This window comes from Anser cygnoides, chromosome 3, assembly GCF_040182565.1.
Source record: "Anser cygnoides isolate HZ-2024a breed goose chromosome 3, Taihu_goose_T2T_genome, whole genome shotgun sequence".
Classification (NCBI taxonomy): Eukaryota; Metazoa; Chordata; class Aves; order Anseriformes; family Anatidae; genus Anser; species Anser cygnoides.
In genome coordinates, this window is record NC_089875.1 from 82018922 (window position 1) to 82034959 (window position 16038).

At 40.3% G+C, this 16038-nt stretch overlaps 1 long non-coding RNA gene across 1 annotated transcript; it reads left to right on the forward strand.

The window, feature by feature from the left end:
- Positions 1–2100: 2100 nt before the first annotated feature.
- Positions 2101–12054, forward strand: LOC125182658 (uncharacterized). Its single transcript, XR_007162845.2, has 3 exons — positions 2101–2786; positions 7953–7999; positions 9617–12054. It is a non-coding gene; the product is annotated as an uncharacterized lncRNA (long non-coding RNA).
- Positions 12055–16038: the final 3984 nt, after the last annotated feature.

Sequence of the window (16038 nt, forward strand, 5' to 3'; positions counted from 1 at the left end):
GCTGTACTTTCTTGTTTGGTCCCAAAAATCGATCAGCTGGATTGCAAGAATAATAGAGAAGCATTGAAGGAGTGTTTTTATTAATCTAGTTCTCTCCTCACAGGATCAGAAAACAAACAAACAAACAAACAAACATCAGATTAGGTGAATTAATTTAGACAATGCAGAGGAAGCCACAATCACTATTTTGAAAAGCATCTGCACAGCATTGTCAGATAGTTTATGTGTTAAAAAAATTGGGACTGCTGACTTTACCATATATCCTACTCTGCTACAAAATTCTGTGTTTTTCACACCCATTAAGATTTACTGTATCAGATTCTGAATGTTTCTGATAGCCTGTGACGATTGCATTTTTTTCTCTCTCTAAAATATTTTGTAATTGTATGGAAATCAGGGAGACATATAAATAACTTTCTAGTAAATTATAAGGATTTTACTCATGTTGTACAATTGAAGACGTACTTTTTCACCGAAGAAATTAATGGGACTTTCTTTTAAGTTCTCTTGCAGAAGCAAACTTGAATTGGGCTAGTCCAGTGGGACTCCATCACAGCACACCACAAGACCCAGATCCACGATCAATTCTGAATGCCACTCCTATCCCATCTGGGTCCCTTCCTGTGGAGCCTGAGGTGCAGAGAGTAGAACAGGAAGCATCAGTGAGTACATCATCCTAAGGACATATCTGGGTTCACAGATCCAGGGCTGGGAAAACGTATGTAACTTGGGGAATACACACATGATCTGTTCAGCCACATTCTCTTTCCAAAGCCCAAGCACCATCAGAGGAAAAAATGCACAAAGGAAGTGCAGCCAGATCACAGTAACAAAAGACTTACCGGTTCTGCCTAAAGCCTGCTCCCAGATTTCATCTGTTATATAATACTTAAGAAATCACATTTAGGAAGTTGGAGATTCCCTGCTGTCCTGGTTCCAGTTAGGACAGAGTTAATTTTCCTCCTAGTAGCTGGTAGGGTGCTATGTTTTGGATTAGGATGAGAAGAGCGCTGATAACATGCTGATGTTTTAATTGTTGCAGAGCAGTGTTTACACCAGGCCAAGGACTTTTCGGCTTCTCGCTCTGTCCTGCCAGCGAGCAGGCTGGGGGTGCAGCAGGAGCTGGGAGGGGACAGACCCAGGACAGCTGACCCAAACTGGCCAAAGGGGTATTCCATACCATCTGGCGTCATGCTAAACAATATATAGGGGTGGCTGGCCGGGGTGGGGGGCCGGCTGCTCGGGGATAGGCTGGGCATCGGTCAGCGGGTGGTGAGCAATTGCATTGTGCATCACTTGTTTCTTACACATTATTATTATTAATACTATTATCATTATCACTATTATTATTATTGTTATTATTATATTCCTGTCTTAATAAACTGTCTTTATCTCAACTCACAGGCTTCACTTTCCTGTTTCTCTCCCCCATCCCAGAGAGGGAGGGGGGAGGGTGAGCGAACGGCTGTGTGGTGTTTAGCTGCCAGCCGGGTTAAACCACAACACCTGCTCAGAGAATGCAACATCACATTCTAAGATAACAGATCCCAAGTATATTTCAGTGGTTCCTTCTGTGTGTTTAGCCAAGTATCCTTAATTTTTAATTGTTCTCTATATAAAATGTACATGGACCTTAATTATATAAAGATTTTCCTCATGCTGTCATGTCTAAAGAGTGTTTATTCACCCAGTTGAGAAGCAAGGCCTAGAAAGGAATGAAAAAAAAACTATTTTTATTTGTCCTCTTTTTTTCCTACTAGATTAAGGCAATAGAGATACAAGACTTTGTTGTAACTACAGAATTTGTCCCATGTACTCTAAAAAGTGAAATATATACTTTTCCCTCAATTACGAGTCTCAGGTTTTAAAAAAAGTGATATTTAACAACTATGAAATACGCAAATATATCTCAGCTATTTTTGCTTGCCATCTTTGTTTTAATCTTTTGTGATAGAGTGGTCACATAGTTTAGCACAACTTACTAAGAAGAAAAGGTGCAAACATTAGTCATAATACATTATTTTTACTAGTTTGTGTTATTAGAAATGCTCCCATCATATTTTATTGGGTTTACATGGCAAGGGCTTGGTAGCAGGGGGGGCTGCAGGTGTAGCCTCTGTGAGCAGAGCCGAGGAGCTGCCTCATGTTAGATCAGAGCCAGCTCCAGCCATATCCAACGGGAACTGGTGCGTGACAGCAGCTGGGAGAGAGAGAAGTAAGAAACAGCCCTGCAGACACCAAGGTCAGTGCAGATGGAGGCCAGGAGGTACTCCAGGAGCCAGAGCAGAAGTTCCCCTTCGGCCTGTGGAGAGGCCCCTGGTGGAGCAGGCTGTCCCCCTGCAGCCCAGGGGTCCCACACGGAGCAGATCTCCACGCTGCAGCCCGTGGAGGAGCCCCCGGTGGAGCAGGTGGATGTGGCCTGGAGGAGGCTGCGGCCCATGGAGAGCCCCCGCAGGAGCAGGCCCCGGGCCGGAGCTGCAGCCCGTGGAGAGGAGCCCACGCAGGAGCAGGCCCCGGGCCGGAGCTGCTGCCTGTGGAGAGGAGCCCACGCAGGAGCTCCTGACAGATGGACCCCGTGGTACAGAGCCATGTTGGAACAGTTCTTGAAGAGCTGCTGCCTGTGGGCAGCCCCCACAGGCGCAGTTTGGGAAGGACGGCATCCTGTGGGAGGGACCCCACATAGAGCCAGGGGCAGAGAGTGACCGTAAAGGAGTGGCAGAGGCGAAGCATTAGGGACTGACCACAGCCCCCATTCGCCATTCCCCTGCACCACTTGGGAGGAGAAGGTAGAAGAGGCTGGGGAGAGGGGAAGGTGGTTTTACTTTGCTTTTAGTTTCTCACTGCTTAGTCTGTTAGCGATAGGCAATAAATTGTATTAATCTTTCTATGTTTAGTCTGTTTTGCCCATGACAGCAATTAGTGAGCAATCTGCCTGTCCTTATCTCAACCCTTGAGCCCTTTATATCATATTTTCACCCCCATTTCCTTTGAGGAGAAAGAGTGAGAAAGAATTTGTGGTGGAGTTTAGCTGCCCATCAGGGTAAAACCACCACACATATCTACCAAAATTATTAATGTAAAAGACAAAATGTATGAATCAGAAATATTCTTTAAAATTGATTTAATAAATAAATAAATAAATAAATAAATCCAGTTCTCTCAGTCTTTACTTTGAAGCCACCTTTTTCAAACTGCTGGTAATTATCATCGTATCTGGATCTTTTTCTCATGAGCCAATGTCTTGTTTGAAATGGTGAAGTTTCAACGATTGTAATAGATTGAAATCAGGCTGTCTCACTTATATCATGGATTATACGTTTGTTTATATATCAAAATTGATGTTCAGCATTTTCACTCTGGTTCACGTCTGGCTGTCTGCCCTCTCTTCCAGTTCTTCTCTATCCAGGATCATTTAGTTCATTACTCTTGCCTAGGTAGAATTTGCACCTGCCTTCAGTGAAGTGAAAACTGTATGTCACAGTCACTTTGAGTTTGAAATCTGTTCCCCAATCTGCTTACAGCCAGACGGAGCCTGGTGATCTCTGTAGATGTCATTAGCAAGCTCTTGATTCCATTTTCCAGACTGTTAGTGGAAATACTGTATTATTCAGGACCTACTGGACCTAAACAGATGCATTTGCTACATCCTTCTGTTTTAGGAGTGGATCACTGATAATCATGCTTTTAGTGATTTTTCTGTGTAGCTTTCTCTTTCTGTTATCTAATCTATGTTTTTGCCATCAGCTTGTGAAGCAGTATCGAAAGTCTTATTGATATCAAAATATATGTGTATTTACTACTTCTCCTCTATTCACAAGGCTGTTACCCTCTCCTGCAAGGAAGGTGGAAAAACTTGACGTAATTTTTTCTTACTAAATTGATTTTGTCTGCTACTTGTTATGTTTTCATTTGGACTTTTTTATGATAATAGTTATGATTTGTTTCCCTGTTTCTGAAGAATTTAAACTAAGCTGCCTAGGTCTTTAACATTTCAGCCCTTCCTTTTCTCCTTTTTAAAGACAGGAATTCCAGCTTAGGAAAATATTATTTATTTACCTGTGTAAAAACATTCTGTCAATTATTTCTGATAATAGCACACTCACTTAGACAGGTCTCTTGTTAGGGTCACAGAAATGTCTTTTGCCATTTATCTGCAACTGTATCCCATTTACAAAGTGAAAGCTTAAGCATTCTCATATGCTCAGTAGAATTTTCTTTAATTTTTGGTTTTCCTTTGATCTTTTTCAAAGATTCCATCTTCACTTTAATGACCAGCCTGTAAAGCCTTGTGAGTGTTCATGTTCTATTACATTTCCTAGAAGCGCTGGTATGACTTGATAATTCATTAATACCACAGAAATGTTAGGAAAGGCCCTTCTTATACCAGGGCTTCAAAATGAAAGCAGTTTTTTTTCATGCATTTTTGCTGAAAGTTTTAGTTGGTGCTGGGTATTGAAACAAAACATCTGAAAATGGGCTTTGCTATATACTCACTGCTCTTTTGCTAGTTACAAGACTTTAAAGAGAAGATACCAGTCAGTGAGAAATGGACGAGTGTATGATCAAAGCAGAATAAGTAAAATTAAGTAAGAAACAGTAACAGTACACCAGTATTCGTAGTGAAGCAGGGGAGCATACTCTGAGGGGGCTTGGTTGACTGAGATATAGGAAGGGAAGGGAAATTTGGGAGCAAAAGGGAGAAAAAGTTTGCAATTTGCTGCCAAAGAAGGAACAGCAGCTAGGATGCAGATGAGAGAACAAAAGACAGAAACTGTGAGAAAAATGAGGACTGAGCTGGCCAGAGGATAATTCTAAAGGTTGCAAGAAGCTCGTGGAAATAGCAGTGCTTGACTTGAGGAAATTACTCAGTTCAGACCTTCTGCCTGAACATAAACATCTATTCTAGTAAGTTTTCTGACAGGAGTTTGTCTTAAAACCTTGAGTGATGGCATCTTCACAGTCTCTTCTGGCACTTAATCCTCCTATTTCACTATCTCTCCCATTCAAATAGAATTTTCCTAATGTCTTAGCTAAATCTTTCTTGCTTCATTTAAAGTCCATTCCTGCCCTCTTGATCAAAGATGTAGAGAACAAATATTTTCTACCCCTTTCTCTTGATATATTTACAAACTAGTGGGTCTCTCTTCTTTGGGTTAAACTGACCTTTTTGTTCAAACCTTTTACATAAACCATGTTTTCCAAAGATTTGATCATTTTTAGGATTATAAAATAATTCAACGTTGAGGTTTCCATTCCAATCTCCAGCTCAAAACAGTAGCAACAGTGAGGTCAAAACCAGACTGTTCAGGGCTGTATCCAGACTGGTATTAAAATTTCCACACAGAGACGGCACAACCTCTTTGTATAGCCTGCACCAGCACTTGACTGTCCTCTGGGTGAGAGAGATTTCCCTCATAGCCAGTCTGAACCCATCTTGTTTCAACTTATGCCTATTGTCTCTTCATCTTCTGCCACACATCACTCTGCAGACTCTGGCCTTATCTTCTCAATATCCTCCTCATAGGTGGTAAGTGGCTGTCCAGCTTTTTGCTACTGTTTCTGTTGATACTGATCTATCATATTTTAGGCATCTTCTTTAGGATGAATAGAACCTCACACAATAGAAATGCTCCTATTGAAGGACCCTCAAAGAAGTCAGGGGAGATTAACATGATTTTGCAGTCCAGACATTTATAGTCAAGCACGATACTCCTGAGGGGCTAGCTATCATCATCATCATCATCATCATCATCAATCAAATAAAGTCATATTTTAACCTGATAGTCAAAGCCAAATAGAACTAAGATAGTCAAAATATTCATGGGGCCTATTTAGCTTAAACTAAAATTTCCCTTACTTAGTGCTATTAGTGGTATGCCTTACTCCCATGAAAAAAAGCTTCATTCATGTTGAGGCCAGAAAGGCAACCAGTATCAAATAGCTTTAACAGTGAGACTCTCACATTTAGGAATGTGTCATTCATTTGAGGTTTTTGTTTGTTTGTTGTTTGTTTGTCTGTTATATTTCTAATAAGGTGATCATATTGAGCATTAAAATGTTGAAGGTTAGACAGCTTGGGACTACAGTGCTTTAAATAATCATTCTTAGCCAGCAGTTCCTAGCCAGCATCAGAATGACTTTAGAATGCTTTAGGTCTAGCTATAACATTGCTTGACACTGAATGTAGTAGTGATGAAATATAATCAAAACCCAGGTGAATAAATGAATAATTGCTTTTGCAGATTAAAAATAGTTTCTGACTCTGCAGACATTGGCTTTGATAAGTACAGCTGCCACCTAGGATAAAGCTGATATTGCTGTACAGTGTGAGGCCTTATTAAATAGAGATCTCGCTATAGGTCTTGCTATAGCATGTGAGATATATTTGATTAGTTACCAGAATCTCTCAGGGTACATTGCTTTTCTTTTCTTTAGGGGTGTGGACTGGGAACTCTTTTTTTCACAGTGACCTACTGATTTTAAATGGCTAATCATGCATTGTTCATTAACATTTCATATCTTCATTGATAAGGGACATGAATAGCTCCCTGGGTTAGTAATTGCCTATGGAGTTCTTTGCCTTCAGATGAAAGGGTCTAATACACTACTGACTGAGCAGATTAGAAGTTCTTTTAAGGATTTTGGATTAGTAGGGATCTTTAAAGGATATGAACCTAAGGTTAGTTTTAAAAAGGGACTTCATGCTAGTCTTTGCAATGTCAGCCTCTGGGTTTCTGGCAGTCAAGGTAGCATCTAGATGCCACCTTCTGCTCTAGACGCAGTTAATTTAGGTGATGCCTGAAGAAAGTTTGATGCCTTTCACTGGGGACCATAAGAACCAGCACTGTGAGTGCCACACTACAAGCTGCTGAAATCTGGCTAGTGCGCAGAGCTGAAAAGGAGTGCCTAGCTGCATTGCTCAAGGCTAAGGAGGGCTTTGCTGGGCTGACTCTGTTGGCCATGGTCCAAAACCTTCTCCACTGGAGCTCTTTTCTCATGTCTTTTAAATCTCCTTTACACTTCTTCTATTATCAGGAGAGGCAGGGTGTGACTGCTTCTTTCGTACAAACAATGAATGAATGGCATCAGCATATACCTTGAACATGGGACAACTGGATTTCTTCTTCTAACTATAAATTTTCAAATCCTTTTCCCACATCTTCCTGAAAAGTATTCTTATGGAAAGATCATTAGTTTCAGATGTTTTATGAAGGCTACAAATTCTGTGTGATTCTGATTACTGTGTCCTCCTGACAAAGAGCAGAAAGCATTGCAGAACGAAAGCAGCTCCCCAAGCCACTGGAGAGGCTAGTGCACAGCTTGCAGGATCAAGACAGCTGGATCCTCGCTGAGCTCTTGCTACCTAGCAGAATAGCTGATACAGCCATCACACTTTGCAAGCACAGTAAATATTTGAGTGTTATGGGAGAAGTTTGCAAGCAGATCAACTACCACAATAGTTCACTCATCAAAAAAAAAAAAAAAAAAAGGAGAGTACTGTTTCTTGTTTTACAAATAGATAGACAACTGTTGTGTGCTGTGCTGTTTAAATGTCTGTTTTCCTCTTTTTTTACTCCCTTCAACCAACATCTTACTGTTTCATTAAGCCAGTTGATTCATCATTTGAGAGCAGAGAAGTACAGCTCACTGAGCACCCAGACAGTTTAATTTAATTTTCTCAGGTTTTTAGATGGGGACTCAATTTGATATGACCCCTTGAAATTGAACCTAGCCCTTGCTGTTGCTAATCAAATCCTGGCAGACTGTTACATCAGCAAGAAGAGTTTTAAATTGTAGTAGCACTAGTTTGTAGGAAAGTTTATTTTGCTAGAGCTGATGTGATAATGAACCTTCTCTTTATCCATCTCAGAAGACAGAAAATTTGATTGTGGATATAAACAGCTTTGTAGTGAGGAACAAAAAAGTGAGTCTATTTCTTTCTTTATTTATAGCAAAGTAACTTCAGCAACAGAAGGACAAAAGGACAGAAGCTGACAAGGTCAGAAGGACAAAAGCTGAGTCTTTAAGTTTTATATGTTAGAGTTTCACCTGTACTTTTAATTTCTTGTTGTTTTGTTTATTTATTCTTACTTTGGAAAAAAAGGAAGGGAAAGGGAAAGGGAAAGGGAAAGGGAAAGGGAAAGGGAAAGGGAAAGGGAAAGGGAAAGGGAAAGGGAAAGGGAAAGGGAAAGGGAAAGGGAAAGGGAAAGGGAAAGGGAAAGGGAAAGGGAAAGGGAAAGGGAAAGGGAAAGGGAAAGGGAAAGGGAAAGGGAAAGGGAAAGGGAAAGGGAAAGGGAAAGGGAAGGGAAGGGAAGGGAAGGGAAGGGAAGGGAAGGGAAGGGAAGGGAAGGGAAGGGAAGGGAAGGGAAGGGAAGGGAAGGGAAGGGAAGGGAAGGGAAGGGAAGGGAAGGGAAGGGAAGGGAAGGGAAGGGAAGGGAAGGGAAGGGAAGGGAAGGGAAGGGAAGGGAAGGGAAGGGAAGGGAAGGGAAGGGAAGGGAAGGGAAGGGAAGGGAAGGGAAGGAGGGGAGGGGAGGGGAGGGGAGGGGAGGGGAGGGGAGGGGAGGGGAGGGGAGGGGAAGGGAAGGGGAGGGAAGGGAAGGGAAGGGAAGGGAAGGGAAGGGAAGGGAAGGGAAGGGAAGGGAAGGGAAGGGAAGGGAAGGGAAGGGAAGGGAAGGGAAGGGAAAAAAGGGAAGGAAAAAGGGAAGGGAAGGGAAGGGAAGGGAAGGGAAGGGAAGGGAAGGGAAGGGAAGGGAAGGGAAGGGAAGGGAAGGGAAGGGAAGGGAAGGGAAGGGAAGGGAAGGGAAGGGAAGGGAAGGGAAGGAAAAAGGGAAGGAAAAAGGGAAGGGAAGGGAAGGGAAGGGAAGGGAAGGGAAGGGAAGGGAAGGGGGGAAGGGAAGGGAAGGGGAAGGGAAGGGAAGGGAAGGGAAGGGAAGGGAAGGGAAGGGAAGGGAAGGGAAGGGAAGGGAAGGGAAGGGAAGGGAAGGGAAGGGAAGGGAAGGGAAGGGAAGGGAAGGGAAGGGAAGGGAAGGGAAGGGAAGGGAAGGGAAGGGAAGGGAAGGGAAGGGAAGGGAAGGGAAGGGAAGGGAAGGGAAGGGAAGGGAAGGGAAGGGAAGGGAAGGGAAGGGAAGGGAAGGGAAGGGAAGGGAAGGGAAGGGAAGGGAAGGGAAGGGAAGGGAAGGGAAGGGAAGGGAAGGGAAGGGAAGGGAAGGGAAGGGAAGGGAAGGGAAGGGAAGGGAAGGGAAGGGAAGGGAAGGGAAGGGAAGGGAAGGGAAGGGAAGGGAAGGGAAGGGAAGGGAAGGGAAGGGAAGGGAAGGGAAGGGAAGGGAAGGGAAGGGAAGGGAAGGGAAGGGAAGGGAAGGGAAGGGAAGGGAAGGGAAGGGAAGGGAAGGGAAGGGAAGGGAAGGGAAGGGGGAAGGGAAGGGAAGGGAAGGGAAGGGAAGGGAAGGGAAGGGAAGGGAAGGGAAGGGAAGGGAAGGGAAGGGAAGGGAAGGGAAGGGAAGGGAAGGGAAGGGAAGGGAAGGGAAGGGAAGGGAAGGAAAGGAAAGGGAAGGAAAGGAAGGGGAAGGAAAGGAAAATACTGTTTTGTTTTGTTTTGTTTTGTTTTAATCTCACACAGGTACTCATCCATTTCTGTGTGGAAGAACCTACCTCTTCATTTCTATCATTTATATATGAAGGTGATGATTTATTCATTGTGACTTTTTCTCATCAGTCTGCTGAATCCATCAGGATGTGCATAATTTTGTCTGCAATGAATGTAATGTACATACTTTATATTAAATAAGTGTTAAGTTCTCTAGTAGGGCAAAACTTATGCTGAAGATGGAAACAAGCTGATACACAAAGATATGCAAACTTCAAACAGGGATCAAATCTTATATTTTAATGCATATATTTTACCCCTGGAATTAATATTTCACCAAGTCAGAGACTCTCTCTATATACTGTGGCTGAAAGTATAAGAGATAAGATTTTTTGAAATATCTTTTGATGATTTTAATAATGTAAAATATGTAGCTTAGTGAAGTTGATATAACCTTCATTAGCCTTCAAGTATTAGTGTAGGAAAACAAAAATTTTGCACTGCCTTTCCAATTTTTTTTTCAGTTATTTTACCTTTTCACAACTGGCAAAATTGTTCTTTAACGATTTTGTTTTTCACTCTGAATCTGCTGCCCAAGGCAAGAGCCAATTAATGTGTGGTCGAATCTGGTATAGCAAGTCTTATTTTCTTTGAAAATGGTGACTTTGATCTGCCCAAGAAACCTATTCTGGGAAATTTTCACTGTGATTCTCACTGAAGCTTAAGTTGCATAGACTAAAAGCAGAAATAGAAAAATGCTTTGCATTGATTTACAATTCACAGTCTTGAAAATTACAATAGCAGACATTGTTCAAAGGTGACTAGATATAGCATGAGCTCAGCAGAGAAAACATATTGCAATAAGAATTTAAAATAGACTTTAATTAAGCTCAGTCCAGCAGTTCTTTGAACAAAGGAACTTAAGAACTTTTTCTAGAGAATACTTCAATGATCCTGTAGAATATGATCGCATATAAATGACAATCTAATAATGTCACAGTTAATGATATAACCCAATATTATCTTTGAGTTTTTCTTCTATTTCAGAATTCTGTTTCTGTTTCCAGAGATTCGGTGGCAAATCTCATTGTTTCTATTCTTTTATTTATTTTTGTTTTTTGTTTTTTTTTAATGTTTCACTAAAAAAAAATCATTTTATATTCAAATTTATTAATATTCTAACTCCACGTACCTATAAGAAAAAAGAATAGTTAGGATAATGTCAACTACTTTGACAACTGTTTCATTTTAAGCCCCCTGTCACTATTCATAATTGTTAGTTGTATGAATACTTTATAAACAGTGTATATATACTGTATTTGTAAATTTTTTTCCACACAAAACAATTTGTAATACTGTATTAACTTGTAGTTAAATGCAAACAATACAAATAGCTTCACTTACTAATGAACTATGGTTACCTCAATAAAATACTATCAGTTATCAAAAACTTGGGTTTATTAACGTTTTGCTAATGGAAATAGAGAATACATTAACTTTCAAACATGTTTGGAAGGGGCTTTTCCTTAAGACTGCTAGACTTAAGTATAAAAATAGTGAGAAACTTCTATAACATTAATCCTTGTCTCTGGATAGTGGGAAAACCTTTGTGATCTCTCCAAAGGTCTATGCATAAGACAGAAAATGAGATGGAAAGGACAAAGAAGGATGTGATATTTAAACTTCCAGCTTCTTTATCAACCATTTTTCTCTGCAGCTGCATTTACAATAAAGGAATGTGTCTTTTGGACATTTGGCCCACTATTCCCAAGGTTATTTTGCAAAACTTATCAAATCAAGTATTGCATTTTTTATTTTATAAGAAACGTTTGTCAAGGCAGGGAAAAAGAAAAAAAAAAAGATTTAGCTTTTAAAACTCATTTAAAAACAAATAAATTAGTTTAATGTTTTATTAATGTCAATGAGGGAAAAACTTTGAATGTATTCAAAATTACTTTTCCTGGAGTTTTCCCTGTTTTGATGTCCAAAGGCCATCTTTATTACACCTATCCATGCCTGCAGGTCTTTCATAATTATGCATCTGAAGTCTGTGGCAGAGCAAGAACAGAATTTTCAGTTCTGAAAGAAAGGCGTTCATGAATAACTGTGTTTTCCTTGTTTGTAATATCAAATAGAAAAATAAAGGAAAAACATTTTGGATCAAAATAAATACTCTGTGAAGCCAGAAGGAAAAAAAAAAAAACATAACAAGCATTATATTTGTTTATCTAAAATACAAAATTTTTTTAGGTTATATTTCCCTTCAATATAGCAAAAGAGAGTAAATGAATTGCATTTTTGAACAACAACAAAAAAGGCATTTTCAGAAAGTATTAAAGTAGTTTTCAGAAAGGGCTTTAAACAGCCTCAAGTGAAACAATTTTACAGCTGACAAGAATTACTAAATATTTCAACTCCAAAAGAGAGGGAAAAAAAATGTTAATGTTAACAATGGCACACCAGAAAGAAAGTCTAATTTTTCTTGTTGCTGTTCTTAAAATGATCACAGTTCATCTCTTCAATAGACTTGGGCTTTACTCATTTATGATGCAGTTACTGAAATGACTGTGTTCATCATTATGGAAACAGTGATGGGTCTCATCTGAAATTTATGAAATGAGTTGAGAGGCCCAGGGATCTGCTGTGTCTGCTCTGTATTATCTCCTGTATTTGTTGGTACTTGTTGAATACATTATGGCTTGCTACCAATTTAAACACTGCAACTTCATTGCAGCTATATCTCTTAAATGACTTTGTGATTATGAAGAGAAAGTAAAGGTGGGTCTACACTGGATATGTAGCTGCACGTTGAGATAACCATAGCCACGTGACTGTTCTCACAACTAACGTCCCCAGATGAGATTACTGCTCTCCTTGCCTCCTTGCCTGAGGTATCAAAAGCCTCCACAGACGCTATGTGATCAGATGGCTAGAATGATATAGACTGGGGGTCTTGGTATACTTTGGGTGGATTACTATTTTGATGTGATTGGTCTAGACACATTTGCCTGTGAGATGTCTCTGCTGTGCCTTTACAGACTTAAGCTAACTTCATTTTCGCATGGTGGAACTGTGGGGCACGTTCAAAACATCAGGTGCCAGCCCACTGGAAGGTGGCAAGTGTTGGAAATTCTCACACGCAAGTACATGCACAAACATGCACATAAAGACACACACACACTGGACAGTGACCCATTTCCCAGTTGAAACTGATAACCTTGTTGTGTCAGCATTTCTCTCGTATCTTGTACTTCTGGTGGTGTCTGTGTTTGATTTCCTGCCAGTGAAATAGAGGTTGAGAGACATCAGCAGGTTCCAGTTCTCGCTATAGCCTGGTTGTGTATGGCATTTACTGCTTCCTATGTTTTTCCTCACTTCCAGTTCAATGACTAGTGACCTTCTTTATAACCCCTCTGCTTTGAGAAGAATCCATTTTACCTCAGAGTAGTGTGGATCACAGAAGAATCATACGATCACAGAAGAATCACAAGGTTGGAAAAGACCTCCCCCAACCACCAGTATCACCCACGAAACCATGTCCCTAAGTACCACATCCAAGAAGCCGCAAACCAAATCTTATCAAATCAGACAGTAATTTTCCTTCTTCAGTGACAGGAGAGTTTATGGTACCTTAGGGCCCAACTGAACACAACTCATCTGTTTGGTGCTAGGAATACATCTCCTCTTTGCTACTGCACCTGTGGAACCTTGTGTGTATTTTGCAAAAAGTTCTGATAACAGGGTATCTGCTACCATTTCTTGTGGTTTAGCTCTAGCAGGCAGCTAAGCCCAACACAGCCATTCACTCACTCTTCCCATGTGGGAAAAGGGAGAGAATAAGAAAGGTAAAAGTGTGAGAACTCACGGGTTTAGATAAAGACAGTTTACTAGATTAAGCAAAGCACACAAGCAAAGCAAAGCAAGGAATTCATTCACTACTTCCCATCAGCAGACGGGTGTTCAACCACTGCCAGGAAAGCAGAGCTCATCACACGTAATGTTTTTTCAGGAAGACAAATGCCATCACTCCAAACTTCCTCTCCATTCCTCCCTCATTACCCCCTCTATTATTGCTGAGCATGATGCCATATGGTATGGCATCATCCATCTCTTTGATCAGTTTAGGTCAGTTGTCCTGGCTGTGTCCCCTCCTGGCTTCTTGTGCATTCCCAGCCTCCTTTCTGGCAGGGCAGCACAAGAAATAGAAAAATCCTTGGCTCTGTGTAAGCAGTGCTCTGCAATAACTAAAACCATTGGTATGTTATCACCACTGTTTTCATCAAAAATCCAAAGCACGCACATTGTGTGAGCCTCTACAAAGAAAATTAACTGTACCAACCCAAACCATGACATGTTTTATACTCCAGTCAGATATTTGGTCTTTACCCCAAAGCCCTTCCTGTTATATGCATGTGTAAAGTGTTACACAGTTGTTCATTTATTTTTCTGCATTAAAGTCAGGAACTCTGCTTACCTGAAAAATATATTAAAGCCATCTCAATGACACCACAGTGAGAGATGTAGTTTGTGCAACTTCATTTTTCAATCAATGAGAATTAGGGCTAGAACTTTCAGCCTGCTTAAAATGCATGGAAATTGTGAATACTTTGTTTCCAGGCTGATGCTGTGCTTTAATGCCCATGCAACATATATTCAACAAAGTGCTCTAGTTGCAGATCAAATTATTTAGATGAGATCAGAGCTCAATTGCCCTTTTATCGTAAGACAAAGACAAGACTTTTCTTCACAGCTCTTTAAAAAAGGCTATATGAATAGCAAATCAGCTGTACAATGACAATGAGCAACAGAACACAGAAATTTTAAAATCCAAAACTGAATTGCAGCTCAGACCTTATAATTTTGAGAAAGTGCTATTTTAAGTGCTATAAAGGAATGGAAAAATCATAGAATCATAGAATCACATAATGATTTGGGTTAGAAGGACCTTAAAGATCATCTAGTTCAAACCCCCCTTCCATGGACTGAGACACCTTTTGCTAGATCAGGTTGCTTAAAGCCCCATACAACCTGGCCTTCCAGGGATGGAGAACATCCGCAGCTTCTCTGGGCAACCTGTTCCAGTGTCTCACCATCCTCAGAGTAAAGAATTTCCTCCTTATATCTAATCTAAACCTACGCTCTTTTAGTTTAAAACCATTACTCCTTGTCCTATCACTACACTCCCTGACAGAGAGTCCCTCCCCAGTTTTCCTGTATCCATGGAGGGTGGACAAAATTCCAAAGTTACAAAATTTTTTAAGTTCCTTTAAATCTTTTTTTTTTTTTTTCTCAGTACTTAAATATTCAGAAAGTTATTGCATAAGACCATATTTATTATTTAACCATATTTATTTATTTATTAACCATTCTAGTGATACATTGTACATATATAAATGTCATTTTAAAAACATGCAAAGTACTCCCCTTGCAAATTCTGCAAAAGATCGTAAAACTGCATAAAACTACAAAAATAAGAAAAATTCTGAACCTTTTTTTTTTTTCCTGCAACTTTTACTGACCTGAAAATGTGTGGATTTATACTCTGGGAGATGCAGCACAGAGGAAGTGTTATTAAGTGTTTTTACCCCTTGATGCTCCCCTTGATTTTTAGAACAAAATTAATGATTCATACTCTCATTAGAACTGAGCTATCAGATTTTTTTTTTCTGTATTGAATGGCTCAATAATGTTGAAACATTAAAGGCTGTATCTAGTGTGAAAAGATATTTTTTCAAATCATTCTTGCCTGACTATTACCAAGATGGTGCCAGTGCCTTGATTTTTTCACCAGGCTTCACTAAGAAGTCTTCAGAGCTCGATTTGAACTTATAATTTCTTAGAAGACAAAACAAATTTGTCTTTAACACTGACTGAAGTGTTTTTGTATCGCATTTTTCTTGGCATAAAAGAAGCCTAGGAAGGAAGAGAAAATTATCTGCATTGCTAGTAAATACACAGTATTTCCCCCCCCCCCCCCCCCCCCCCCTTTTTTTTTTAAGGGATTGACTATTTCAGAAGAGAATAAGTTTGGTCATACCAAACCACCATCTTCATAATCTTCATAGTATCCATATTATTTCTGAGAGTAGTCAATGGCAGATGCGTAGGAAAGGATATAAAAACATTACAAATCACATTGTAGTAAATGTTCTCCAGAATATTCTGCCAGCCTCCAGAAAATTCACTGCTCAGAAATTTCCTCAACTGAAAGTATCACCTGTGAGAACAGAATTTTATTTTCTGAGGACCTGATTTTTGAACACATAAAAGGTTTTGACATTCATATACTCTACAGCAAGAAATTTTAAAGTTGAAATACATAGTGTGTAAAGAAGTAAGTTTGCCCAGAGAAGTTGTGGATGCCTTGTCCCTGGAGGTGTTCAAGACCAGGTTGGATGAGGTCCTGGGCAACCCGATCTAGTGGGTGACATCCCTGCCCATGGCAGGGAGTTGGA